The 27,645-nt window shown below is 42.4% G+C and overlaps 1 long non-coding RNA gene and 1 pseudogene across 1 annotated transcript; both read right to left on the bottom strand.

Annotated features, from left to right (window-relative positions):
- Window positions 1–866: 866 nt before the first annotated feature.
- LOC144341405 (uncharacterized) lies at window positions 867–27,634 on the bottom strand. Its single transcript, XR_013418324.1, has 2 exons — window positions 27,439–27,634; window positions 867–3,558 (listed from the first exon to the last, which is right to left on the bottom strand). It is a non-coding gene; the product is annotated as an uncharacterized LOC144341405 (long non-coding RNA).
- LOC114678784 (large ribosomal subunit protein P1 pseudogene) lies at window positions 3,569–10,257 on the bottom strand (annotated as a pseudogene).
- Window positions 27,635–27,645: the final 11 nt, after the last annotated feature.

The following is a 27,645-nucleotide window of genomic DNA, read 5'->3' as shown; positions in this document are numbered from 1 at the left end:
AGGTAGTGAGAAAGGTGACATGACATCCAGGCAAAGATATCAAGAAAAGATTCATGGGTGGGGTATCATTTGCAGTGGGTTTTGAAGGATGGGTGAGACTTTGGTGGGTAGAGATGGGGTGGCAAGGCATTCTAGACAGAAGAAGAGCAAAAGTCAAGTCAGAAATGTGGGAATATATAGATTGAAGTTGAGGAAGAGCAAATAATTTGGTTTGGTAAGAAAATTCTGCAAGAATAGGCCAGGATACTATGAACAAAGGACTTTGGATGGCTGTAGCTTTGGTATTTAATTCCCTAAGAAATGGGGAATGCCTGGTTTGTGCCACTAGCAGAGAAGATGTGGGACCTTTACCTGGCTTGGTGTTCTCCAGGTCAGAATGGTGAGAAGGTAGAGCCATCCTTTACCCACAGTGTAGAGGCAGCACATAAGCTAGATTGGAGGAAGGCATGTACCTTGAATGAGGTGGGAACACACTGGGAAATCCAAAGCGGTCTTTGAGAATGTGGGGCTGAAGCAGTACAACATAAGCATAGCCAAAAGAATACTTAAATGTGAGCCAAGAGGTATGAGACATGCATAGGGGTTAGGCCATAACTGCAGAACTTACAGCCAGTTTAAGAACAAAGAAGGCCAGGAGATGTCCTGAGCAGTGAGTTATGGAGCAAGAGGATGGTGAGCTAGGAACTTCAGGAAACTCTACAAACAGGAGGCCCATTAGTTTGGAATACTCTCTTATCCTGATCATCAAGATAGTACATATGGAAATTAACTTAGTATGATAAGTATAAAGTTCCAAAGTGAGTGTCAGAATGAGATGCAGATTTTCTTTTTTTTTTTTAAGAGGTAAATAAAAGTAACTTTAAATCATTTGAAAAACATGATGTTTATTTGTCCAATACAGACTCAAACTTAAATGCTATGGTTATAATTTCCAAACTTCTGCAAAATTAACATTTATATATACATATGGGTTTTGTTTACAGAACTGTATTTTGCAATCAACAAGTTTTAGAGAACAATATATCTGGTTGCAGTTCCACATATTTGTAGTAAAGACAAAGTCACATAATGTTCATGATGTTAAATCTGGCTCTAAATAACTTAAGGTACAAAATTTTGACCAAATATCAAAATTATAATAATCCAACCTTAAAAGTTCAACCCATATGAAATTACTTTTCAGAGATTAAATGTGCTGTTCAATAATTATTTCAATAACCCTTTCTTTTTATGAGTATTTGCAAACTGATCCTTTTATTTAATCTTCATGACTCACCAATATTTTAAAGTGACCTCTTTTCTTCCGTGTTACCATTTCAGTACCCAGAGGTTTCTGAGGCAGCATAAATTTGACTTCATAAAAACAGTAGATACCTTAACAGTGACAGTTTTGAAATCTGTAAACTCAATAATCACATTAGTTAGTTCAGCAACTATAAAAACATTGAGATTGTGGCACTGCAAACCAGAATCTCTTTGTGCTTTTAAAATTAAGCTGCATTTACATCTTTTTGGTATTTATCAGCCATCTGTATTTCCCTTATAATAATAAAAGAATATATTTAAAATAAATTTTAAGGTTAAATATACTGGGGGGCTTATCTACACATTTTTTAAAAACACGGTATAAATCAATTATCTTTTTTCCTTCAGTATTTGGAAGAGCAAAAATTATTTCTGGTCCCTCTTTAGATCAATCAACACCACTTTTCATGACATATAACACTGAAATTTACAGACATCCCTGAAATGTTTTTAAGTAAACGAGTGAATCACAGTGGAGTCTCCATCAGTTAACAGTGCAGATCCATTGTTTTTTTAAAAAAACTGAATATTAAAAGAAAATCTTCAAGCTAAAAACAAAAACAAAACCCTCCAAAGAACTAAAGTCGAGTGTGTGTTGTCAATGATTCAATACTTTTATCCCATGACTGATTTAGACTCCTCCTCATATTCTAAGACATGTTTGCTGAAATCTTCACGCCAAGCTTTTGGGACGCCTGGGTGAAGAGGCTATGCTACTGTAGCATCTAAGGGAATAGTGGCAATGTTTCTTCCCTAATAGATTTCATATCCAAAGATGAGCAATGAGTCTCACTCCCCTGCATTCACCAGCATCTTATCAGGAGATAATACTTGCTGTGCAAATTGATAACAGCTGATCTTCCAACCCCATGCCACCCCTTCACCCCCTACTGTCAATGTGAGGTTATCATCAGTTTGTCATTATATGCACTGGCCTTTCACTCTTTCAATCAGAAAAGCTGTGGCTTACTCTAAAAGGTGGGGGAGGGACAGGGAGAAATGAAAAACCAAGAGTCTGAAGGCATAAAGTCGCATAGCTGCTCTAGTTGGAGTTTGTAAACAGAGAATAGGTTGAATTTAGATAATCCCAATCTATGAGAATAAAAAGGCCCCCACAGCAGGCTTTTATCCAGCCAGCTTCTTTGAGACCCTTCATGGGTTTTGAGGTCTACAAGGTATGCACTAAAATCCCATACTTCAAAAAGCAATAAGGCAAATAGTATAATCATTATTCCAAAAGTTACAATAGTAGTGTAGGCATACATAGTATAATTTAGTTACAATGTGTGGTACTGTTTCTATTGTGTAACCATATTAACTGTTTATTTCCTACATAATTATAAATTCAGCTGGGTTTCAGTTGAACACAAAACCATCCTTGTATCACCATTGATAGTTGGCAACAGCTCTTTGATAGCAGTTTTTATTCTGCTGTAGAAATTATCCTTGAACTGAAAAAAGCCCACAATTCAATATCCAGTCATTAAACACTATCATGTTTGTGAAGAGCTTCTTCCAACTTCTGGATCACTTTTTGGAAAAATATTATTTGTTGTAAGAAATGCTGGAGATGCAAATTTTCAAAGGAAATGCTCAAGCATTGGTTTGGATTCACAATTCTAAAAACACCCAACTCATAATAAGGGTATGATGGTTAGTTTTATGGGTCGACTTGGCTAGGCTACTCTACAGTTCTCAGTTATTCAATCAAACATTAATCTAGGTGTTGCTGAGAAGGAATTTGGTAGACATAAAGTTCATAGCAGTTGACATTAGGGTCATCATCTAGATAATCTGGATGGGCTGGATTCAACCAGTTGAAAAGCCTGAAAAGCAAAGCTGAGACTTCCCTGAAGAAAAAGCAATTCCACATGTGGAGTGCAGCTGCAGCTGTTGCTTGAAGTTCCAGCCTGCCATTCCTGATGGCTTGCTTTCCAGATCTGACTAGCCAGTCCCCACAATTGCATAAGTCAATTGCTTGCAGTAAATCTTTGACTATGTATCTCCTGTTGGTTCGGTTTCTCTGGTTGAACCCTGAATGAGTTGAAAGAGGAGTGCTCAAGAGACAAGTTAGTGAGGAAGGTTTCTTTGGAGAGAGGTATGCTTTGATTTTTTTTCCCCTCAAATGAGATGGGGCTTCCATGGGACTCTTAAGAATGTGACATGTGCTCTATGAAGTTGGAGGCAGCATGGACTGATAACAGTTTCTGAGGATGAGAGCAGGTGGGCTACCTCCTTTAGCAGATGAGCCACCTAAAACCAGGACAGAGAATTCCAAGTAAAATATGAATTGAATATACATTGAGATTTGCTCACTTGTGAAAACTGACTGAAATGATAGTACATGGACTTTGTAAAAAATCATAAGAATAGGAAGCCAAAGAGAGGAAACAACAGGAGCAAGATTTTCTTGGGAAGGAAATAAAAGAGGGATTGAAAAATCTAGCAGAACCTATCAGTATCGTCTGAGTATGTAACCAGCTATTGGAAGAAAAAAATTCTCAATATTCCTTATGGGAACAACAGAAAATACAAAAATTCAACTCCAGATTCCCAAAAGAGGCCGTTGGGTAAGCACAGACGTTCACTACTTTAGTGCTGGATTATTCTGAATTTTCAAAAGTGGATGTTAGTGTCAGAAGATACAATTAACTTAATAGTAACATAAGAAAAAGCCAAATCAATACCTAGGGGTATTGGTTATGGGTTTGTTTCCTCTCAGCTCCAAATTCACTCTGAATTTCCCTGCCCTGTGAAAACAGTTCTGGAACCTTCAAAGGTTTTTCCTTTGCCAGCTGGCACGATGTTAAGCTTTGTCAGTGGAAGAGTTCTAGAAAGACATTACAAGAGGCAAAAAGGGGTTTTGCTTTCTGATTCCCCATGCTCCTCTCAGCAGGCTCCTGCAAGAGTTTAGTGTATGGGATGTGGGATGAGGCAGTAGCCCCCAGAGGCCAGCAGACCTCCCCTTCCCAACACCAGCCCCTGGTCTTGAGCAGCTTTGTAGCCTTTGTAGCCCAATGCCTCTGGTGAGCTCCAACAATTTTCCCCAGCACCCTGGAGGATAAATTTCCACAAATTTCAGAGGACATGCCACCATAGTGACTTCTGTGCCTTTCCGTGAGCCACAGCCAAGTTCTCTCCAACAAAGTCTGGCTCTCAGCCCAGTGTAGGGGCTTTTCCTTGGATGCTCCATCTCACCTAACAGACCTAGGGATAGTGGTTGCTCCTTATATCTGCTATTCCTGTATTCTTTAGAATTCACTCTTGACTAGTCAATCCAGGTACACCAATCTCATCATTTAATGCATGATTCTTTATATTAAACCTTTCCTGTTTAAATTACTATGTGTTTCCTCTATCCTGGAAAGAGGAATTCAGATTCAGACAAGAAGAAAAAAGTAGCAAACTAGATATACATTAAATTTTCAGAATTTTACTTTTTTGTTTTGTTTTTTGATTTTGAGATGGAGTCTCCCTCTGTCACCTAGGCTGGAGTGCAATGGTGCAATCTTAGCTCACTGCAACCTCCGCCTCCCAGGTTCAAGTGATTCTCCTGCCTCAGCCTCCCAAGTAGCTGGGACTACAGGTGCGTGCCACCATGGCCAGCTAATTTTTATATTTTCAGTAGAGACGGGGTTTCACCATGTTGGCCAGGCTGGTCTTAAACTCCTGGCCTCAAGCAATCCACCCCACTCGGCCTCCCAAAGTGCTGGGGTTACATGGTGAACCACCGTGCCTAGCCTAGAATTTTACTTTGAAAGTACAAATAGAATAATTTGTATAAATCCATTTGAGTCTGCCAGTGCTACATTTAAAAACTGTCCTCTTCTCCTGTCAAGTTCTTAAAAGGTTGCTGAGTGAGACCAAAGTATTGCCTATATTCCTGCTAAGAGTCAAAGTAAAGGACATGGTCCAGGTGTGTACAGTATCAGTGGGCTTCCTAACGCTAAACCTCTGAATTGCAGACTCACCCTCCCAGGCACAGGCAAGGGTGCACCAGGACAAGCCTCTTTCAGAAGGACAGGGCTGGTACTCCAAGCTTACTACATGGTAAGGGAAACACAGCCTGGCGGTGGCTCCCAAGACAGAGGGGAATGGGCTGGGCCACAACTTCCTGGTTTCTTCTTCCAACCCTTAAATTAGGTAAATAAGTCTTTCCTCTTGGAAAAGGAGGGAGTAAGTGGGTATGGAAAGGCCAGGAATATTTTACAATGATGCTCTCCATGTGCCACTCCCTTCAACAAGGTCCAAGCCATATTCATATTACTTTTCTGGATTTCACAAGGATGGATAAAAAAACACAGGTATAGTTGGATTATAACACATATCAATTAAAATTCTGTGTTCATAATCTCCTAGGCCTATATGGGTCAAGAAATAACATTAGAGTTTTTTTTTTTTTTTAAGAGTTTGGTTTTTTATTGAACATGTTACAAAAGAGATTTCATCAACAAAAGACCGAAGCCCATACATCATCAGACTCCTTGGATTCTTCTTTCTTTGATTCCACTTCCTTCTCTTCAGCTTGGGCTGCAGTGGTGGAGAAAGTAGACCTCCCACTGGTGCAGCACCAGGTGCTGGAAAAGGTCCACCAGCGTCTCCATCACATATGAGGCTCCTGATGTTGACATTGTCCAGGGCCTCTGCAAACAAGCCAGGCCAGAAACATTCAACATTTCCACCAGCTACTTTAATGATGGTATTTATCTTATCTTCCATGATGGTCACCTCATCATGCAGAATGGGGCCTGGGTAGATGCAGGTGAGCTCAGAGACAGAGTCCATCGTGCAGGTGAGTATGGGGCTGTTGCTGCTGGGAGTGGTGCTCATTGTCAGACCAAGTGAGGGCCTCACTCCAAGTCAGCTTTAGCTTCCTTGGAAGAACTGAGGACCTTGGCAGCAGATGATAAAAGGATTTTTGTTCATTCATTTGCATGTTTTTTTAACATAAAATTATGTACAGAAATTTCAAAAGGTGCAACCATAGACATAGTTAGACATGGTTAGACAGTCATTGTATCAGACACCAATTCCAGCTTGTTTAAACAGAAAAAGGATTTATGAAAATGATACTGGGCATCTCAGAATTTCTAAGAAGGCTGAAGAACCAGGTCTAGAAAATGGGCAGAAAGGAAGGGTTGCAGGTCATTCAGCACAGCAGCTGTCCTGATAATTATGCCAGTCAGGAAAGACCCAACCCCTCTGCAGGATACTGGTGCTGTGGCTTGCACCACTGGTCCTGAATACTCTCTTGGCCTTTGCCCCTAGATAACAGACAGGGCAGACAGAGCAGCCATGGCAGCCATTGCCAGAAAAAACTGTCCACTTAGCTTGCTTCTTTCCAACACTAGCGTCAGATTCAAAGTTCCGCTTAGGCACATCTGACTGGCTGAACCCAGGTCATGTGCTTTCTTTCCAACTGTTAGGTGATCTGGGAAAGTGATTATCTGTCACTCCCATCTTCTTATTGTGGAAGAAAGACAGCAAGAAATGTTCATAGGGAATTCTCTAAATATAGAAAAGAGATCCACATACTAAGAAGTCAAGAGAAAAAAGGGCAAATGTGCACTACACCTATTTGTGGCTTTAGTGCAAGTAGCCACATGTTTGCACAGATTCAACAGGTCATACCGGCCCGGTGTGGTGGCTCAGCCTGTAATCCGGGTACATTGGGAGGCCGAGGGGGGCAGATCACTTGAGATCAGGAGTTTGAGACCAGTCTGGCCAACATGGGGAAACCCCATCTCTACTAAAAATACAAAAATTAGCCAGGTGTGATGGCAGGCACCTTGTGGCAGCCTCAGGGGTGAGAAATCAGAACCCACCCAGTGCGAGGAATAACCCAAGCTCTCAGTAACGTGAAAAAAAATAAACTGGCCAGCAACCTAGCTTAAAGAATTCTCACATACTGCAGGGATGATTCTGTGCAGAAACCAAGGAAGGAGAAGCCGTGGCAGCTGTAAAGTATTTCCTTGGTGGTTGGGACCAAGAAAACCACAGTGGGGCAGTGAAGTACTCCTTGGTCGGGGTGGTTTAGAGGTTACAAAGAGTTGAGACATCCCTATTGTGGGGGATTGAACCTCACACAAACCTCCAGTAGTAGAAAAGGCAAGAGATTTCCAGTGGGAGAAATTGAGCCTCACCCCAAAAGACAAGAAATTTCCAGTGGGGGAATTTGAGCCTCACAAAAGGCAAGAAATTTCCAATGGGGGAAATTGAGCCTCACCCCAAAAGGTGGTATAATTCATAGGGCTGCTATGGTAGTTCGGGAAGGTGAGCACCCTCCCAGTGAAAACGTTCCTACCACGGACCAGAAATTCCCCACCTGAGACCCCCGATGGGACAATAACAATGCAGATCACCAGGAAAATATGCAGGACCTAAGGGAGATGATAATAAAAGGAATTTGGGAATCAGTACCCCAAACCCAAAATCTTTCCAAAGCACTCGATATACAACAGAAAAAGGAGGAAGGGCCTATGAGATTCCTAGACAGACTGAGGGAGCAAGTGAGGCAATACTCAGGCCTTAATTTGGATGATCCCATTGGACAAGGAATGTCGAAACTCCAATTTGTCACTAAATTGGAGTGAGTCTGTTGGCCAGACGTTTCAAAAAAGTTTCAAAAGATAGACAATTGGGAAGATTTCCCCCTAAATGAGCTTCTCAGGGGAGCTCAGAAAGTATACATGAAAAGGGATGAAGAAAAACAGAAACAAAAGACAAAACCTATATTTTCACCTTCCAACAAATGACTCCAAACCCAGGTACTTCTAGACAGAGCTTCCAGGGAGCCAGAAACTATAAAGGGTCCAAACCCTCTTTTAAAGGAGCCCAGCTTCCATTTGGAGGATCAAGGTCCTTGTCTACCAGGCCCCCTAAAGAGTATGGGGGAACAGGGTTAAAGTATCCTAGAATTAAGAGGGAGGAAGGACAAGATAGGTGCTATAGATGTGGAAGAACAGGCCACTTCAAGAGAAGATGTCCTGAATTAAGAAAGGAGAAAGAAGCCCTTCCACTCATAACTTTCAAGGAAGAATAGGGGGGTCAGGGGCTCTGTCTCTTTTATCTTGAGTCTCACCAGGAGCCCTTGATAAATTTGGAGGTGGGACCTAAACATGAGCTTATCACCTTTTTAGTCAATTCAGGGGCTGCTCGCTCTTCTGTTTGTTTCCTTGCATCTAATGTTGTCCCCTCCTCAGAGGAACTTTTAGTCTCCAGGGTTAAAGGGGAAGGATTTAGAGCAAAAATTTTATAAAGCACAGAAGTTAGATACCAGGATCACTCAGCTTATATTCAGTTATTATTAATCCCTGAAGCAGGAATTAATTTACTGGGGAAGGATTTAATGTTAAAGTTGGGCATAGGTCTACAAGTCAGCCCAAGAGGATTCCTCACCTCATTAAATCTACTCACTGTCAGGTCTCTGAGCCAAAGCTCAGCCATTGTAACCCCGGTAACCTGCACATATACGTCCAGGTGGCCTGCAGGAGTCAAGAAGTCTGGGGCAACCCAAAACTACTAAAGAAGTGAAACAGCAAGCTCCTGTCTCAACTGATTGACCAACCTTATGACATTCCATTATGACTTGTTCCTGCCCTGTCCCAACTGATCGATCGACCTCATAACATTCTTCTGGACAATGAGTCTTATGATCTCCCCACCATACAGGTTGTGACCCCCTCCTCTGCGGACAATAGATAACCACCTTTAACTGTAACTTTCCACTGCTTACCCCAGTCCTATAAAACTGCCCCACCCCTATCTCCCTTTGCTGACTCTCTTTTTGGACTCAGCCCACTTACACTGAAGTGAAATAGACAGTCTTGTTGCTCACACAAAGTCTGCTGGTGGACTCTCTTCACACAGATGTGCTTGACATTTGGTGCCATGACTCGGATCAGGGGACCTCCCTTGGGAGATCAATCCTGTCTTCCTGCTCTTTGCTCCATGAGAAAATCCACCTATGAACTCAGATCCTCAGACTGGCCCAAGAAACACCTCACCAACTTTAAATTGGGTAAAAGGCCTCTTTTTACTCTCTTCCCCAACCTCTCTCACTATCCCGCAACCTCTTTCTCCTTCAATTTCAGTGCCATCCTCAATCTCGCCCTTCCCTTAATTTCAGTTCCTTTCCTTTTCTGGTAGAGACAGGAGATGCACTTTATTTGTGAATCCAAAGCTCCAGTTCCAGTCAAGGACTCATGAAGACAGTCTTCCCTTGGTGTCTAATCACAATGGGGATGCCTGCCTGATTATTTACCCTCATTCCAGAGGTGTTAGATCACCGCAGGCATACCTGCGTTGATCCTCCACCTTGATGGCAAGTGCCACCTCCTCTGGGTTTCAAGGACCACCCCCCTCTCTCCGTGTCTCTATCCCTCTTTTCTCTAAACTTACCTTTTTACTATAGGCAACCTTCTGCCCTCCATTTCTCCTTCTTCCCCCTTAGCCTGTGTCCTTAAAAACTTGAAACCTCTTCAACTCTCACCTGATCTAAAACCTAAGTGACTTATTTTCTTCTGCAACACAGTTTGGCCCCAATATAAACTTGATAATGGCTCTAAATGGCCAGAAAACAGCACTTTTGATTTCTCCATCCTACAAGATCTAGATAATTTTGTCGAAAAATGGGCAAACGGTCTGAGGGGACTGATGTTCAGGCATTTCTTTTACACATTGGTCCCTCCCTAGTCCCTGCTCCCAATGCGACTCATCCCAAATCTTTCTTCTTTCTCTCCTGTCTGTTCCTTCAGTCTCCACCCCAAGCTCTGAGTCCTTTAAATCTTCCTTTCCTATGGGCCCACCTGACCTCTCCCCTCCTCCCCAGGCTGCTCCTCGCCACGCCAAGCCAGGTCCCAATTCTTTGTCAACCTCTGCTCCCCTACCCTGTAATCCTTCTCTGACCTCCCCTCTACACCTGGTCTGGCTTACAGTTTCATTCCGTGACTAGCCATCCCCCACCTGCCCAACAATTTCCTCTTAGAGAGGTGGCTGGAACTGAAGGCATAGTCAAGGTTAATGCTCCTTTTACTTCATGTGACCTCTCCCAGATCAGTTAGCATTTAGGCTCTTTTTCATCAAATATAAAAACCCAGCCCAGTTCATTGCCCATTTGGCAACAACCCTTAGAGGCTTTACCACCCTAGACCCAGAGAGGCCAGAAGGCTGTCTTATTCTCAATATGAATTTTATTATCCAATCTCCTCCTGACATTAGAAAAAGCTCCAAAAATTGGATTCTGGCCCTCAAACTCCACAACAGGACTTAATTAACCTCGCCTTCAAGAGGTACAATAATAAAAAAGACGCAGCCAAATGGTAACATATTTCTGAGTTGCAGTTACTTGCCTCTGCTATGAGAGAAACCCTAGCTACATCTCCAGCATGCAAGAACTTCAAAACACCTAAACCACAGTGGTCAGGCATTCCTCCAGGACCTCCTCCCCAAGGATCTTGCTTCAAGTGCCGAAAATCTGGCCACTGGGCCAAGGAATGCTGGCAGCTTGAGATTCCTCCTAACCCAAGTCCCATCTGTGTGGGAGCCCGCTGGAAATCGGACTGTCCAACTCACCCGGCAGCCACTCCCAGAACCCCTAGAACTCTGGCCCAAGGCTCTCTGACTGACTCCTTCCCAGATCTTCTTGGCTTAGCGGCTGAAGACTACCATTGCCTGATCACCTAGGAAGGCTCCTGGACCATCCCAGACACTTTGGGTAACTCTTACAGTGGAGGGCAAATCCGTCGTCCCCTTCTTAATCAATATGGAGGCTACCCACTCCACATTGCCTTCTTTTCAAGGGCCTGTTTCCATGCCTCCATAACTGTTCTGGATATTGACAGCCAGGCTTCTAAACCTCTTAAAACTCCCCAACTTTGGCGCCAACTTGGACAACATTCTTTTATGCACTTCTTTTTAGTTATCCCCATGTGCCCAGTTCCCTTATTAGGCCAAAATGTTTTAACAAAATTATCCACTACCCTGATTATTCCTGGACTACAGTCACATCTCATTGCTGCCCTTCTTCCCAACCCAAATCCTCCGTCGCATCTTCCTCTTGTATACCCCCACCTTAACCCACAGGTACAGGACACCTCTACTCCCTCCCTGGCAATCCATCACACACCCATTACTATCCCATTAAAACCTAATCACCCTTAACCTACTCAATGCCAGTATCCCATCTCACAACAGTCTTTAAGGGGGTAAAAGCATGTTATAACTCGCTGGCTACAGCATGGGCTTCTAAAGTGTACAAAATCTCCTTACAATTCCCCCATTTTACCTGTCCAAAAACCAGACAAGTCTTACAGGTTGGTTCAGGATCTGCACCTTATCAACCAAATTGTTTTGCCTATCCAACCTGTGTTGCCCAACCTGTACACTCTTTTGTCCTCGATACCTCCCTCCACAACTCACTATTCCATTCTTGATCTTAAAGATGCTTTTTCACTATTCCCCTGCACCCCTCATCCCAGCCTCTGTTTGCTTTTACCTGGACTGACCCTGACACCCATCAGTCCCAGCAGCTTACCTGGGCTGTACTGCTGCAAGGCTTCCTACTTACTCTCCCACTGAAGTTTCCACCTATCAATCCCTCCCCACTCAAGGCAAATGGTTCTTAGACCAAGGAAAATACCTCCTTCCAGCTTCACAGGCTCATTCCATTCTATCGTCCTTTCATAACCTCTTCCATGTAAGTTACAAGCCATTAGCCCACCTCTTAAAACTTCTCATTTCTGGCCAGGCGTGGTGGCTCACACCTGTAATCCCAGCACTTTGGGAGGCCGAGGCGGGTGGATCATGAGATCAGGAGATCGAGATCATCCTGGCTAACACAGTGAAACCCCATCTCTACTAAAAAAAAGAAAAATACAAAAAATTAGTCAGGCATGATGGCAGGTGCCTGTAGTCCCAGCTACTCAGGAGGCTGAGGCAGGAGAATGGCATGGACCTGGGAGGCAGAGCTTATAGAGAGCCAAGACCACATCACTGCACTCCATCCTGGGTGACAGAGTGAGACTCCGTCTCAAAAGAAGAAAAACAACAACAACCAAAAAAAAAAAAAAAAACTTCTCATTTCCTTCAAGACATTACCCTGCACTGAGGTCCGTTCCAAGATGACCAAATAGGAACAGCTCTAGTCTGCAGCTCCCAGCATGATTGACGTAGAAGACAGGTGATTTCTGCATTTCCAACTGAGGTACCTTGTTCATCTCACTGGGACTGGTTGGACAGTGGGTGCAGCCCACGGAGGGTGAGCCAAAGCTGGGCAGGGAACTGCCTCACCCAGGAAGCATGAGGGGTCAGGGGATTTCCATTTCCTAGCCAAGGGAAGCCGTGACAGACTGTACCTGGAAAATCAGGACATTGCCACTCAAATACTGCGCTTTTCCAACAGTCTTAGAAAAGAGCACACCAGGAGATTACATCCTGCGCCTGGCCCAGCAGGTCCCACAGAGGCTTGCTCACTGCTAGCACAGCAGTCTAAGATTGAACTGTGAGGTGGCAGCCTGGCTGGGGGAGGGGCATCCACCATTGCTGAGGCTTGAGTAGATAAACAAAGCAGTCAAGAAACTGGAACTGGGTGGAGCCCACTGCAGCTCAACCAGGCCTGCCTGCCTCTGTAGACTTCACCTCTGGGGGCAGGGCATAGCTAAACAAAAGGCAGTAGAAACTTCTGAGACTTAAATGTACCTGTTTGACAGCTCTGAAGAGAGCAGTGGTTCTCCCAGCATGGTGTTTGAGCTCTGAGAACAGACAGACTGCCTCCTCAAGTGGGTCCCTGAGCCCCGAGTAGCTTAACTGGGAGACACCTCCCACTAGGGGCCAACTGACACCTCATATAGCCGGGTGCCCCTCTGAGACGAAGCTTCCAGAGGAAGGATCGGGCAGCAATATTTGCTGTTCTGCAATATTTGCTGTTCTGCAGCCTACGCTGATGATACCCAGGCAAACAGATCTGAAGTGGACCTCCAGCAAACTCCAACAGACCTGCAGCTGAGGAACCTGACTGTTAGAAGGAAAACTAACAAACAGAAAGGAATAGCATCAACATCAACATAAAGGACATCCACACCAAAACCCCATCTGTAGGTCACCATCGTCATACAACAAAGGAAGATAAAACCACGGAGATCAGGAGAAACCAGAGCAGGAAAGCTGAAAAATTCTAAAAACCAGAGTGCCCCTTCTCCAAAGGATCGCAGCTCCTCACCAGCAATGGAACAAAGCTGGACAGAGAATGACTCTGATGAGTTGGCAGAAGTAGGCTTCAGAAGGTTGGTAATAACAAACTTCTCTGAGCTAAAGGAGGATGTTCAAACCCATTGCAAGGAAGCTAAAAAACTTGAAAAAGATTAGACTAATGGCTAACTAGAATAAACAGTGTAGAGAAGACCTTAAATGAACCAATGGAGCTAAAAACCATGGCATGAGAACTACGTGATGCATGCACAAGCTTCAGTAGCTGATTTGATCAAGTGGAAGAAAAGCTATCAGTGATTGAAGATCAAATTAATGAAATGAAGTGAGAAGAGAAGTTTAAAGAAAAGAGAGTAAAAAGAAACAAACAAAGCCTCCAAGAAATGTGGGACTATGTGAAAAGACCAAATCTATGTCTGATTGGTGTACCTGAAAGTGACAGGGAGAATGGAACCAAGCTGGAAAACACTCTGTAGGATATTATCCAGGAGAACTTCCCCAACCTAGCAAGGCAGGGCAACATTCAAATTCAGGAAATACAGAGAACACCACAAATATACTCCTCAAGAAGAGCAACTCCAAGACACATAATTGTCAGATTCACCAAAGTTGAAATGAAGCAAAAAATGTTAAGGGCAGCCAGAGAGAAAAGTCATGTTACCCACAAAGGGAAGCCCATCAGACTAACAGCAGATCTCTCGGCAGAAACTCTAGAAGCCAGAAGAGAGTGGGGGTAATTCAACATTTTCAAAGAAAAGGATTTTCAACCCAGAATTTCATATCTAGCCAAACTAAGCTTCATAAGTGAAGGAGAAATAAAATCCTTTACAGACAAGCAAATGCTGAGAGATTTTGTCACCACCAGGCCTGCCTTACAAGAGCACCTGAAGGAAGCACTAAACATGGAAAGGAACAACCGGTAACAGCCACTGCAAAAACATACCAAATTGCAAAGACCATCAATGATAGGAAGAAACTGCATCAACTAACGGGCAAAACAATCAGCTAACATTATAATGACAGTATCAAATTCACACATAACAACATAAACTTTAAATGTAAATGGACTAAATGCCCCAATTAAAAGAAATAGACTGGCAAATTGAATAAAGAGTCAAGACTCATCAGTGTGCTGTATTCAGGAGACCCATCTCACGTGTAGAGACACATATAGGCTCAAAATAAAGGGATGGAGGAAGATCTACCAAGAACATGGAAAGCAAAAAAAAGCAGAGGTTGCAATACTAGTCTCTGATAAAACAGACTTTCAACCAACAAAGATCAAAAGAGACAAAGAAGGCCATTACATAATGGTAAAGGGATCAATTCAACAAGAAGAGCTAACTATCCTAAATATATATGCACCCAATACAGGAGCACCCAGATTCATAAAGCAAATCCTTAGAGACCTACAAAGAGACTTAGACTCCCACACAATAATAATGAGAGACTTTAACACTCCACTGTCAACATTAGATAGATCAATGAGACAGAAAGTTAACAAGGATATCCAGGGATTGAACTCAGCTCTGCACCAAGCAGACCTAATAGACATCTACAGAACTCTCCACCCCAAATCAACAGAATGTATATTCTTCTCAGCACCACTTTGCACTTGTTCCAAAATTGACCACATAGTTGGAAGTAAAGTACTCCTCAGCAAATGTAAAAGAACAGAAATCAAAACAAACTGTCTCTCAGACCACAGTGCAATCAAACTAGAACTCAGGATTAAGAACGTCACTCAAAACCACTCAACTACATGGAAACTGAACAACCTGTTCCTGAGTGACCGCTGGGTACATAACGAAATGAAGGCAGAAACAAAGATGTTCTTTGAAACCAATGAGAACAAAGATACAACATACCAGAATCTCTGGGACACATTTAAAGCAATGTGTAGAGGGAAATTTATAGCACTAAATGCCCACAAGACAAAGCTGGAAAGATCTAAAATTGACACCCTAACATCACAATTAAAAGATCTAGAGAAGCAAGAGCAAACACATTCAAAAGCTAGCAGAAGGCAAGAAATAACTAAGATCAGAGCAGAACTGAAGGAGATAGAGACACAAGAAACCCTTCAAAAAATCAATGAATCCAGGAGCTGTTTTTTTTTGAAAAGATCAACAAAATTGACAGATCGCTAGCAAGAATAATAAAGAAGAAAAGAGAGAAGAATCAAATAGACACATTAAAAAATGATAAAGGGAATATCATCACCGATCCCTCAAGAATACAAACTACCATCAGAGAATACTATAAACACCTCTATGCAAATAAACTAGAAAATGTAGAAGAAATGGCTAAATTCCTGGACACGTACACGTGCCCAAGACTATGTCAGAGACCCACACAAAAAAGAGAATTTTAGACCAGTATCCCTGACGAACATCAATGTGAAAATCCTCAGTAAAATATTGGCAAACCAAATCCAATAGCACATCAAAAACCTTATCCACCACAATCAAGTTGGCTTCATCCCTGGGATGCAAGGTTGGTTCAACATTGTCTAATGTTGACAAATCAATAAACGTAATCCATCACATAAACAGAACCAAGGACAAAAACCACATGATTATCTCACTAGATGCAGAAAAGGCTTTCAACAAAAATCAACAGCCTTCATGCTAAAACCTCTCAATAAACTAGGTATTGATGGAACTTGTCTCAAAATGATAAGAGCTATTTATGACAAACCTACAGCCAATATCATACTGAATGGGCAAAAACTGGAAGCATTCCCTTTGAAAACTGGCACAAGACAGGGATGCCCTCTCTCACCACTCCTATTCAACATAGTGTTGGAAGTTCCGGCCAGGGCAATCAGGCATGGGAAGGAAATAAAGAGTATTCGATTAGGAAAAGAGGAAGTCAAATTGTCCCTGTTTGCAGATGACATGATTGTATATTTAGAAAATCCCATCATCTCAGCCCAATATCTCCTTAAGCTGATAAGCAACCTCAGCAAAGTCGCAGGATACAAAATCAATGCGCAAAAATCACAAGCATTCCTATACACCAATAATAGACAAACAGAGAGCCAAATCATGAGTGAACTCCCATTCGCAATTGCTACAAGGAGAGTAAAATACCTAGGAATACAACTTACAAGGGATATGAAGGACCTCTTCAAGGAGAGCTACAAACCACTCACTGATCAAGGAAATAAGAGAGGACACAAACAAATGGAAAAACATTCCATGCTCATGGATAGGAAAAATCATTCATGAAAATGGCCATATTGTCCAAAGTAATTTACAGATTCAATGCTCTCCTTATCAAGCTACCAATGACTTTCTTCATAGAATTGGAAAAAACTACTTTAAAGTTCATATGGAACCAAAAAAGATCCTGCATTGCCAAGACAATCCTAAGGAAAAAGAACAAAGCTAGAGGCATCACACTACTTGACTTCAAACTATACTAAAAGGCTACAGTAACCAAAACAGCATTGTACTGGTACCAAAACAGGGAGATAGACCAATGGAAGAGAACAGAGGCCTCAGAAATAACACTACACATCTACAGCCATCTGATCTTTGAGAAACCTGACAAAAACAAGAAATGGGGTCAGTATTCCCTGTTTAATAAATGGTGCTGGAAAAACTGGCTAGTCATATGTAGAAAGCTGAAATTGGATCCCTTCCTTACACCTTATAAAAAATTAATTCAAGATGGATTAAAGACTTAAATGTCATACCTAAAACCATAAAAACCCTAGAAGAAAACCTACGCAATACCATTCAGGACATAGGCATAGACAAGGACTTCATGTCTAAAATAGCAAAAGCAATGGCAACAAAAGCCAAAATTGACAAATGGGATCTAATTAAACTAAGGAGCTTCTGCACGGGAAAAGAAACTACCATCAGAGTGAATAGGCAACCTACAGAATGGGAGAAAATTTTTGCAATCTACCCATCTGACAAAGGGCTAACATCCAGAATCTACAAAGAATTTAAACAAATATACAAGAAAAAATCAAACAACCCCATCAAAAAGTGGGCAAAGGATATGAACAGACAATTCTCAAAAGAAGACATTTATGCAGCCAACAGACACATGAAAAAATGCTCATCATCACTGGCCATTAGAGAAATGGAAATCAAAACCACAATGAGATACCATCTCACACCAGTTAGAATGGTGATCATTAAAAAGTCAGGAAACAACAGATGCTGGAGAGGATGTGGAGAAATAGGGACGCTTTTACACTGTTGGTGGGAGTGTAAATTGGTTCAACCATTGTGGAAGATAGTGTGGCGATTCCTGAAGGATCTAGAACTAGAAATACCTTTTGACTCAGCCATCCCATTACTGGGTATATGCCCAAAGGATTATAAATCATGCTACTATAAAGACACATGCACACATATGCTTATTGTGGCACTATTCACAATAGCAAAGACTTGGAACCAACGCAAATGTCCGTCAATGATAGACTGGATAAAGAAAATGTGGCACATATACACCATGGAATACTGTGCAGCCACAAAAAAGAATGAGTTCATGTCCTTTGTAGGATCATGGATGAAGCTGGAAACCATCATTCTGAGCAAATTATCGCAAGAGCAGAAAACCAAACTCTGCATGTTCTCACTCATAGGTGGGAATTGAACAATGAGAACACTTGGACACAGGGTGGGGAACATCACATACTGGGGCCTGACGTGGGGTGAGGGGATGGGGGAGGGATAGCATTAGCAGAAATACCTAATGTAAATGACAGGTTAAGGGGTGCAGCAAACCAACATGGCACATGTATACATATGTAACAAACCTGTACATTGTGTACATGTACCCTAGAACTTAAAGTAGAATAATTAAAATATGTATATTTTTTAAAGAAAAGAAAAATAAATAAATAAAAATAAATAACGATCTAACCCAGAATAATGAAAAAAAAAAAAAAAAAAGACATTTACCCTGCATTTCACTCCATCCTTGGCTACCTTCCCCTTGTTCTTCAGACTCTCCTCCCAAGCCCTCTTCTTGTTTACTTGTATCTAGCCCCGTAAATAACAGTGAAAGGTTGCTCATAGACACTCGACGCTTTCTCATATTTCTGATACATCATGAGAATCGAACCTCCCCATCTACATAGTTACCCCATCAGTCCCCATTACAACCTTTGATGGCTGCCACCCTAGCTGGATCCTTAGGAGTCTGGGTACAAGACACCTCTTTTACTACTCCTTCTCATCTTTTCACTTTGCATTTCCAATTTTGCCTTGCAGAAGGCCTCTTCTTCTTCTGTGGCTACTCCATCTACATGTGTCTACCTGCTAATTGGACAGGCACATGTACACTAGTTTTTCTTATTCCCAAAATTCAATTTGCAAATGAGACCAAACAACTTCCTGTCTCCCTCATGACACCAACCAGACAAAAAAGAGTTATTCCTCTAATCCCTCTACTTGTATGGTTAGAACTTTCTGCTTCCACTATTGCCCTTGGAGCTGGAATAGCAAGCATTTCAACTTCTGTCACAATCTTCCGTAGCCTTTCTAATGACTTTTCTACTAGCATTACAGATATATCACAAACTTTATCAGTCCTTCAAGCCCAGGTCAACTCCTTAGCCGCAGTTATCTTCCAAAATCGCTGAGGCCTTGACCTACTCACTGCTGTAAAAGGAGGACTGTATATTTTTAAATGAAGAATGTTGTTTTTATCTAAACCAATCTAGCCTGGTATACGACAACATAAAAAAGCTTAAAGATAAGGCCCAAAAACTCACCAGTCAGGCAAATAATTACGCTGGACCCACCTGGAGACTTTCTAACTGGGTGTCTTGGCTCCTCCCTATTGTTAGTCCCGTGGTACCTGTTTTCCTCCTTCTCTTACTTGGGCCTTGGGTCTTCGGTTTGGTTTCTCAATTCATACAAAACCACATCCAGACGATCACCAATAATTCTATATGACAAATGCTACTTTTAATAACCCCGTGGTACCATCCTCTGCCCCAAGATCTCCCCACAGCCTAAATTTCTATTCCTTGTAACTCGTTGTAAAATTTTCTTTAAGGTGTCCACATAGTCCCTGCTCACACTTGAAGCAGTCCTGAGAAACATCGCCCCTACCCCAATAATCCCCAGTAAAACTTATATTTTCTTTATCTTTTCTTATAACTTTATATTTTATAAATAAAAAGACAGGAATGTCAGGCCTCTGAGCCGAAGCTCAGACATTGTAACCCCTGTGATCTGCACATATACATCCAGACGGCCTGCAGTAGCCAAGAAGTCTGGGGCAAACCAAAACTACAAAAGAAGTGAAACAACAAGCTTCTGTCTTAACTGATTGACCAACCTTACAACATTCCATTATGACTTGTTCCAGTCCTGCCCCAACTGATCAATCGATCTTGTGACATTCTTGTTCTGGACAATGAGTCTTATGGTCTCCCCACCATGCACCTTGTGACCCCCTCCTTTGCTGACAATAGATAACCACCTTTAACTGTAACTTTCCACTGTTTACCCCACTCATACAAAAATGCCCCACACCTATCTCCCTTTGCTGACTCTGTTTTCGGACTCAGCCCACTTGCACCCAAGTGAAATAGACAGCCTTGTTGCTCACTCAAAGCCTGTTGGTGAACTCTCTTCACACAGATGCACTTGACACTTATCACTGCAGATGAAAAATATATATATATATATATATATTTTTTTTTTTTTTGAGACGGAGTCTCGCTCTGCCGCCCAGGCTGGAGTGCAGTGGCCGGATCTCAGCTCACTGCAAGCTCCGCCTCCCGGGTTCACACCATTCTCCTGCCTCAGCCTCCCGAGTAGCTGGGACTACAGGCGCCCGCCACCGCGCCCGGCTAGTTTTTTGTATTTTTTAGTAGAGACGGGGTTTCACCGTGTTAGCCAGGATGGTCTCGATCTCCTGACCTCGTGATCCGCCCGTCTCGGCCTCCCAAAGTGCTGGGATTACAGGCTTGAGCCACCGCGCCCGGCCAGATGAAAAATATATTAATCCTAATGTCTAGTCCAAAGAAGAAAACCAAAGGAAACTCCAAGTCCCTCTGATCCACATCAAGCTAAAAACTCCAGGAGAAGTAGTAAGAAGGAAGCAATACCCTATTCCCCTAGAAGGTAGGATAGGGTTGAAATCTATAATCAAAGGCCTTATTAAGGACAGGCTTCTCGAGCCCTGTATGTCCCCTTATAACACCTCAATACTGTCAGTCAAGAAATCAGATGGGTCATACTGGCTAGTACAGGACCTTGGAGCTATCAACCAAATAGTCCAGACTACCCCACCCTGTTGTCCCCAGTCCTTACACCATTCTTAGCAAGATTCCATGTAATCATCAATGGTTTACTGTAATAGATTTGAAGGATGCTTTTTTGGGCATGTCCCCTGCAGATAGCTGAGATATATTTGCTTTTGAGTGAGAGGATCCCCACTCAGAGCAGAAACAACAATATCAATGGACAGTCTTGCCCCAAGGGTTCACAGACTCCCCTAATCTTTTTGTCCAAATTTTAAAACAAGTACTAGAAAAAGTTGTCATCCCAGAGCAAATATGCCTTCTTCAGTAAGTGGACGACATTCTTATATCTGGTGAAGATATAGAGAAGGTAACTGACTTCTCTACACATATGCTTAACCATCTGCAGTTTGAGGGGCTACAAGTCTCAAAAAGAAAGCTTCAGTATGTAGAGCCTGAAGTTAAATATTTAGGCCACTAATAAGTGCAGGCAAGTGAAGAGCAGGGCCTGAACGAATCAAGGGAATCGTGTCTCAACGATACCTTTGCCTCAAACAAACAAGAACTCAGGAAATTTTTAGGGTTAGTTGGATACCGACACTTATGGATTGACTCATATGCACTGAACAGTAAACTGTTATATCAAAAACTTGCCCAGGAGAAGCCTAACCGTATCCTGTGAACTTCTGAGGAAGTTGGTCAAGTCGAGAAGCTGAAGGAAATGCTCATAACTGCCCCTGTTTTAGGGTTACTCTCCCTGGAAAAGCCATTCCACCTTTTTGTTAATGTGTACAGTGGGGTAGCTTTAGGAGTGCTGACTCAAGAACACAGAAGCCGCCAGCAGTCTGTAGCCTTCCTATCAAAGGTCTTAGACCCAGTCATTTGTGGATGGCCTCAATGCAGCCAGTCCATCGTGGCTATGGCAATACTAGTCGAGGAAAGCAGAAAGTTAACCTTTGGAACAAAATTGACAGTAAGCATGCCTCACCAAGTTAGAACTATCTTAAACCAGAGAGCATAGAGATGGCTTACTGCATCGAGAAACTTAAAGCATGAGGCCATTCTGTTAGGAAAGGATGATTTAACATTGACTACCCATAATTCACTCAACCCAGCAGGTTTCCTAACAGGGAATCCAAATCTAAGGAGGGAACACACATGTTTAGATTTAATTGATTACCACACAAAGGTTCAACCAGACCTAGGAAAAACCCCCTTCCGGGCTGGATGGCACGCATTCATAGATGGTTCCTCCCAGGTGATTGAGGGAAAAAGACACAGTAGGTATTCAGTGTTTGACGGAGAAACTCTCATAGAAATAGAGTCAGGAAAATTGCCCAACAGTTGGTCTGCTCAAACGGGTGAGCTGTTTGCACTCAGCCAAGCCTTAAAGTACTTACAGAACCAGGAAAGAACTATCTATACAGATTCCAGGTATGCCTTTGGAGTCGCCCATATGTTTCGGAAAATTTGAACTGAACGAGGTCTCATTAATAGTAAAGGTCAAGACCTTGTTCACAAGGAGCTGATCACCCAAGTATTGAATAATCTTCCGTTGCTGGAAGAAATAGCTATTGTCCATGTTCCCGGACAGCAGAAAAGAATTTCTTTTGAAAGTCAAGGAAGCAATCTAGCAGATCAGGTAGCCAAGCAGGCTGCTGTGTCTTCTGAATGCATATTTTTCACTTAACTTCCTACCTCCCTCCTCCTACCATAATCCCCATTTTCTCTTCCACAAGAGAAACTAATAAAAATAGGCACTAAAGAGAATTCAGAAGGAAAGTGGATATGGCCAGACCAGAGAGAAATGTTGTCTAAACCCCTTATGAGGGACTTATCCCAACTACATCAGGGGACCCACTGGGGGCCCCAGGCCATGTGTGATGCCGTTCTCAGAGTTTATGGTTGTATGGGAATTTATACCCTGGCCAAACAGGTTACAGACAGTTGCTTAGTATGTAAGAAAACTAATAGACATACTATAAAAATATTACCTCTCGGGGGAAGGAATCCAGGCTTAAGGCCATTCCAAAGTATCCAAGTTGATTACACAGAAATGCCTCCAACAGGTTGTCTAAAATATTTACTAGTGACAGTAGACCACCTCACTCACTGGGTCAAAGCTATCCCCTTTTCAAATGCAACAGTCAATAATGTAGTTAAGGCCCTAATTGAAAATATAGTACCCAGGTTTGGACTAAGAGAAAATATTGACTCAGACAATGGAACTCATTTCACCACACACATTATTAAAAAGCTATCCCAAACATTAGATGTCAGTTGGGAACACCATACTCCCTGACACACGCCCTCATTAGGGAGAGTAGAAAGAATGAATCAGACTCTAAAGAACCACTTGAACAAATTAGTCTTAAGGACTCGATTGCCATGGACCAAGTGTCTTCCTATTGCCCTGCTGAGAATTCAAACTGCACCACAGAAAGACATTGGTCTTTCTCTTTATGAGATGCTCTACAGATTACCTTATTTGCACTCCACTGCTGATATTCCTATCTTTGAAACAAAAGATCAATTCCTTAAAAATTATATGCTTGGTCTATCTTCTACTTTCTCTTCTCTTAAAACTAAAGGTCTATTAGCACAAGTGCTGCCCTTGGAGTTCCTGGTGCATCAACATCAGCCTGGGATCACGTCCTCATCAAGAGCCGGAAAGAGGAGATGCTTGAGCCAGTCTGGGAAGGTCCTTACTTAGTGCTCCTAACTACTGAAAGTGCAGTCCGCACAGCAGAGAGAGGATGGACTCCCCACACCCCAGTCAAGAAAGAGCTGCCCCCTCCAGAGTAGTGGCTACTCTGGAGTCCCAGGGGAAAACCCTACCAAACTAAAGCTAAGAAGAATTTAACTCTCTTTCACCTATTCTATTACACTTTCTTCTTTCCTTGCTCTATTGCTGATCATCTAGTTATTAACATAAGTCAATTTCACCTCAAACTATTGCATTTGATGCTTGCCTTGTTATACCATGTGGGAATTTGTCAAGTCAAAGGCAGCTTTCTACTTCAGAAAAGTACCTCTGTCCCTCCTGGCTCTCCTCAGACTGGGCATCAGTGAATTGGGACCATTTAATTTGGGGAGATTTTGATAAAGACCCCAATGGCAACCAGGAGTCTTGCTGCCACTGACGTAGAGCTTTTATGCTCTAAAATAGTATAGTAGTTGGTCCAATATTCTGTGGACCACTAAAGAGCAAGGATGGACTGCCCCTACCAGTTTTTGCAATTCCCTAAAACCATACATTCATTTTACTAAACGGACAGCCCCCGCTAACTGTCAGCTAAACCAGTGCAATCCTATACAGGTTATTATCTCGAGCCCCCAAGGTTCTTCCCCTTTTCTAAGATGGTTGCCTTCTTTAAGCCGTTTGTATAGTATGGAGGCTAGGTTTCAGGGACAGACCCTATTGGATCTTTGAAATGCATTTATTTGATCACCTGCCACCTGCACCTGCCTCTAAGTCTTTTTCCGAAACCTCTCACAACGGAACCATTGTTCCTCCTCCATCTAACAACAAGGCCAAGATAGCGATGGTAGAAGTTAAAGACTTAAAACAAACTTTGGCAATTGAGATGGGATACCAAGATGTAAATGCCTGGTTGGAATGGATCAAATATTCCATCCACATATTAAACAAAAGCAATTGTTATGCTTGTGCACACAGCAGACCAGAGGCCCAGATTGTCCCCTTTCCACTAAGGTGGTCCTCCAGTTGACTGGGCATGGGCTGTATGGTAGCTCTTTTCCAGGATTCTACAGCCTGGGGTAACAAGTCGTGCCAAGCTCTCTCTCTGCTATATCCCGAAGTCCGACACCCTGTAGGTCAGCCCCCGAGGGCCATTCAGCTTCCATCTCCCAACACCAAGTTCACTTGGTGTGTCTCACAATAGGGAGGAAACTTAGCATTCCTTGGAGACCTGAAGGGATGCAGTGAGCTTAAGAATTTTCAAGAGCTTACCAATCAGTTAGCCCTTGTTCATCCCTGGGCAGATGTGTGGTGGTATTGTGATGGACCTTTACTGGACACTCTGCTGAATAATTGGAGTGGCACTTGTGCTTTAGTCCAATTGGCTATCCCTTTTACCCTGGCATTTCATCAAACAGAGGAAGGGAAAATAAGACTTCATAAAGAGAGAGAAGCCCTTTATGGGTCTTTCGACTCTCACGTCTATTTAGACGCAATTGGAGTACCACGGGCAATACCAGATCAATTTAAAGCCTGAAATCAAATAGCTGCAGGATTTGAGTCAATATTTTGGTGGATGACAACTAATAAAAATGTAGATTGGATAAACTACATCTACGCCAACAGCGATTTATTAACTACACTAGAGATGCTGTTAAAGGAATAGCTGAGCAATTAGGGGCTACTAGCCAAGATGGCTTGGGAAAATAGGATAGCCTTAGACATATTAGCAGAAATGAGAGGAGTTTGCGTCATGATTAAAACTCAATGTTGCACCTTCATCCCAAAAAACGCCACCCCTAATGGAAGTATAACAAAGGCATTGCAAGGTCTGACTGCTCTATCCAATGAGTTAGCCAGCAACTCAGGGGTAAATGACCCCTTTACAGGATGACTAGAAAAGTGGTTCAGTAAATGGAAAGGAATAATAGCCCCAATTCTCACCTCCCTCATAGTCATAATAGGTGTACTTGTTCTTGTCAGGTGCTGTGTCATACCATGCATCCGTGAGTTGGTGCAGAGGCTCATAGAAGTTAAAGCCTTCCTTAACTATCTCCACCTCATCCAGAAAAGCTTCTTCTTTTGGAAAATGAAGCAGAACAACTAAGTCAAGACATGTTAAATAAGTTTGAAGAGAAAGCTGTAAGAAAAATGCAAGAGGAGGAAGTTGTTAAATATGAATTCTAAATTTCTCTTCAAAGAATTAATATGTCGGTATGTTCCATTCTTTGCCTTCTACTTTTAAACGTAACTTCCTCATAAAGCAACCTTTCCTGATTACCTACTCCAACCTGACTTATTCTCCACCTTGACTCATTCTGATTCATTCTCCACCCTGACTCGTTTCATAACCATTTTTCTCACCCCATCACTCTCTTTAAATTAGTCAATTGGTAATAATTTAGCCTGTGCGGTCTAACCCTAGCCAATAGGGGAACAAGACAGCAGTAGGGACCACATGCATCAGGAATAAGAACCACTTTCTCTCCCTTGTTCAAGTGTGCACTCACCATTGCTCCATCTGTAAGGGTGCACCCTTCTATAGAAGTACCTTGCCTTGCTGAGAAGTAAAAAGAAAATTTTGTATTCGAATGCTATTTCTTTTGTGGCACTGAAACTTTATTTAAGATCTTCTGTATCTAATTACTAACCTTTTTGTTCTCCATTGCTTGGCTTCCCAATAATCAATAATCATGCTCACTTTGCTTAATTGAAGATTAATGTGATGAAAAAGATGGTCTGTTCCTTGTAGAAATTTCCAGTTGTATATAAGATGGTCATTTTCATGACTGTCTGGCTAATCATTTCCCATTGTGTACTCCTGGAGTTGGAATTATTTGCGATTCCTTTCTAAGGACAAAACTGTATCTTCTTTCTTGTGTTTGTCCTTACTGCCTTTCAGCATATTCCAATATGCCAAGAATTTTAATCTCCTACCCCACCCCAAGTAGATGTTGATCACAATCAGGCAATGTCTCTCTCTCTGTATGTTTATTATCTAGTTACTTTATGTAGGTATGAAATGAGTCATGGGCAATACTGTGGAATGGAAATCATCATTGAATGGTCCTCTTCCCCCAAGTCATTTATGCCACCACTTTACAGTGGTTCCATTTCCAATATATTTTGCCACTTTGCTGCTGAGAATGTGTCTTACTAGATTAGCATGTACAGTAGTTTAAAAAATCTCCCATAACAATAATTGTGTGAATCACAGAATTACCAATGACCTCTTATCAATAGCATTCCTGTTAATGAAACTGAGATGGGGAGAGACACTAACAACTCCGAACCTCACTCATGGTTCCCCACCAAAGCTAAGTATTATGGCTTCTCTCTCTGACCAAACAGAAGCAGAGTTTATTGCAAAGCCATAAGTGTCCTCCTTTGGATCCCCCAAATAGTGTTTCAGTTATTTCCTCTAGCTTGAATTGTTCCTCTCTATTTGCTGGGGGAGCTAGGCAGTCCGTATCTGATGGATTTACTATGCGGACAATTACGAGGCCTTTCCACAGCCTTTTATTTGGCACGTACCACATATGAAGCTCAGAAGATACAGTGGGGAACAGGCCAAATGGAGTCCCTTTCCTCAGAGTGCATGGCCTGGCAAAAATCCTTGAATTCAGTATCAACTTTCCTTCACAGGCACGGCTCTGCACCCTCCTCCTCACGGATGCCTAGTCCTGAAACTATCTTGTTTTAGGTTTAGTTAGAAAGCTTTGTCTCAATAGCCCTTTTGTTTGTTTGTTTTATTTTTTTAAGTCAAGGTAGTTTTGAATAAAGGAGACAATATTTGAGTATTTACAAATCGGGTATTTAGAATATTCACACATATACAAGTTCTGGGTGAAATATTCTGCTCCAATTTGTAATCTAGGCACACTTTGCTAGAAAACGTTAAGATTGAATTCAAATCAAGTACAGTATTTCAGAAATCTTTCAGGTGAAGCCTAGCTCTGGTTGCTAGGCAACCTGACAGACTCCCAAGCTGGGACCAACTCACCTCCCACACTTGACCATCTCTCCAGTGGTGGGACGCGGAGTACCCATTGGTTCGCATCTCCTCTCACTTAGCCCCAAATGGTCGGAGAATCTCTCACTCCGCTCCCGTTGGCTCTCGCCGTCTCTTGCCGCTCCGTCATTGGCAAGTTGGCTCTCGTGCCACCCCACGTCAGTCTCTCACACCACTTCCTCGGCCCTGAGACTTTGT

Source organism: Macaca mulatta, chromosome 6, assembly GCF_049350105.2.
Source record: "Macaca mulatta isolate MMU2019108-1 chromosome 6, T2T-MMU8v2.0, whole genome shotgun sequence".
NCBI classification, from domain to species: domain Eukaryota; kingdom Metazoa; phylum Chordata; class Mammalia; order Primates; family Cercopithecidae; genus Macaca; species Macaca mulatta.
Note: the sequence above shows the minus strand (reverse complement) of the source record. Positions and strands in the feature narration are given on the sequence as shown.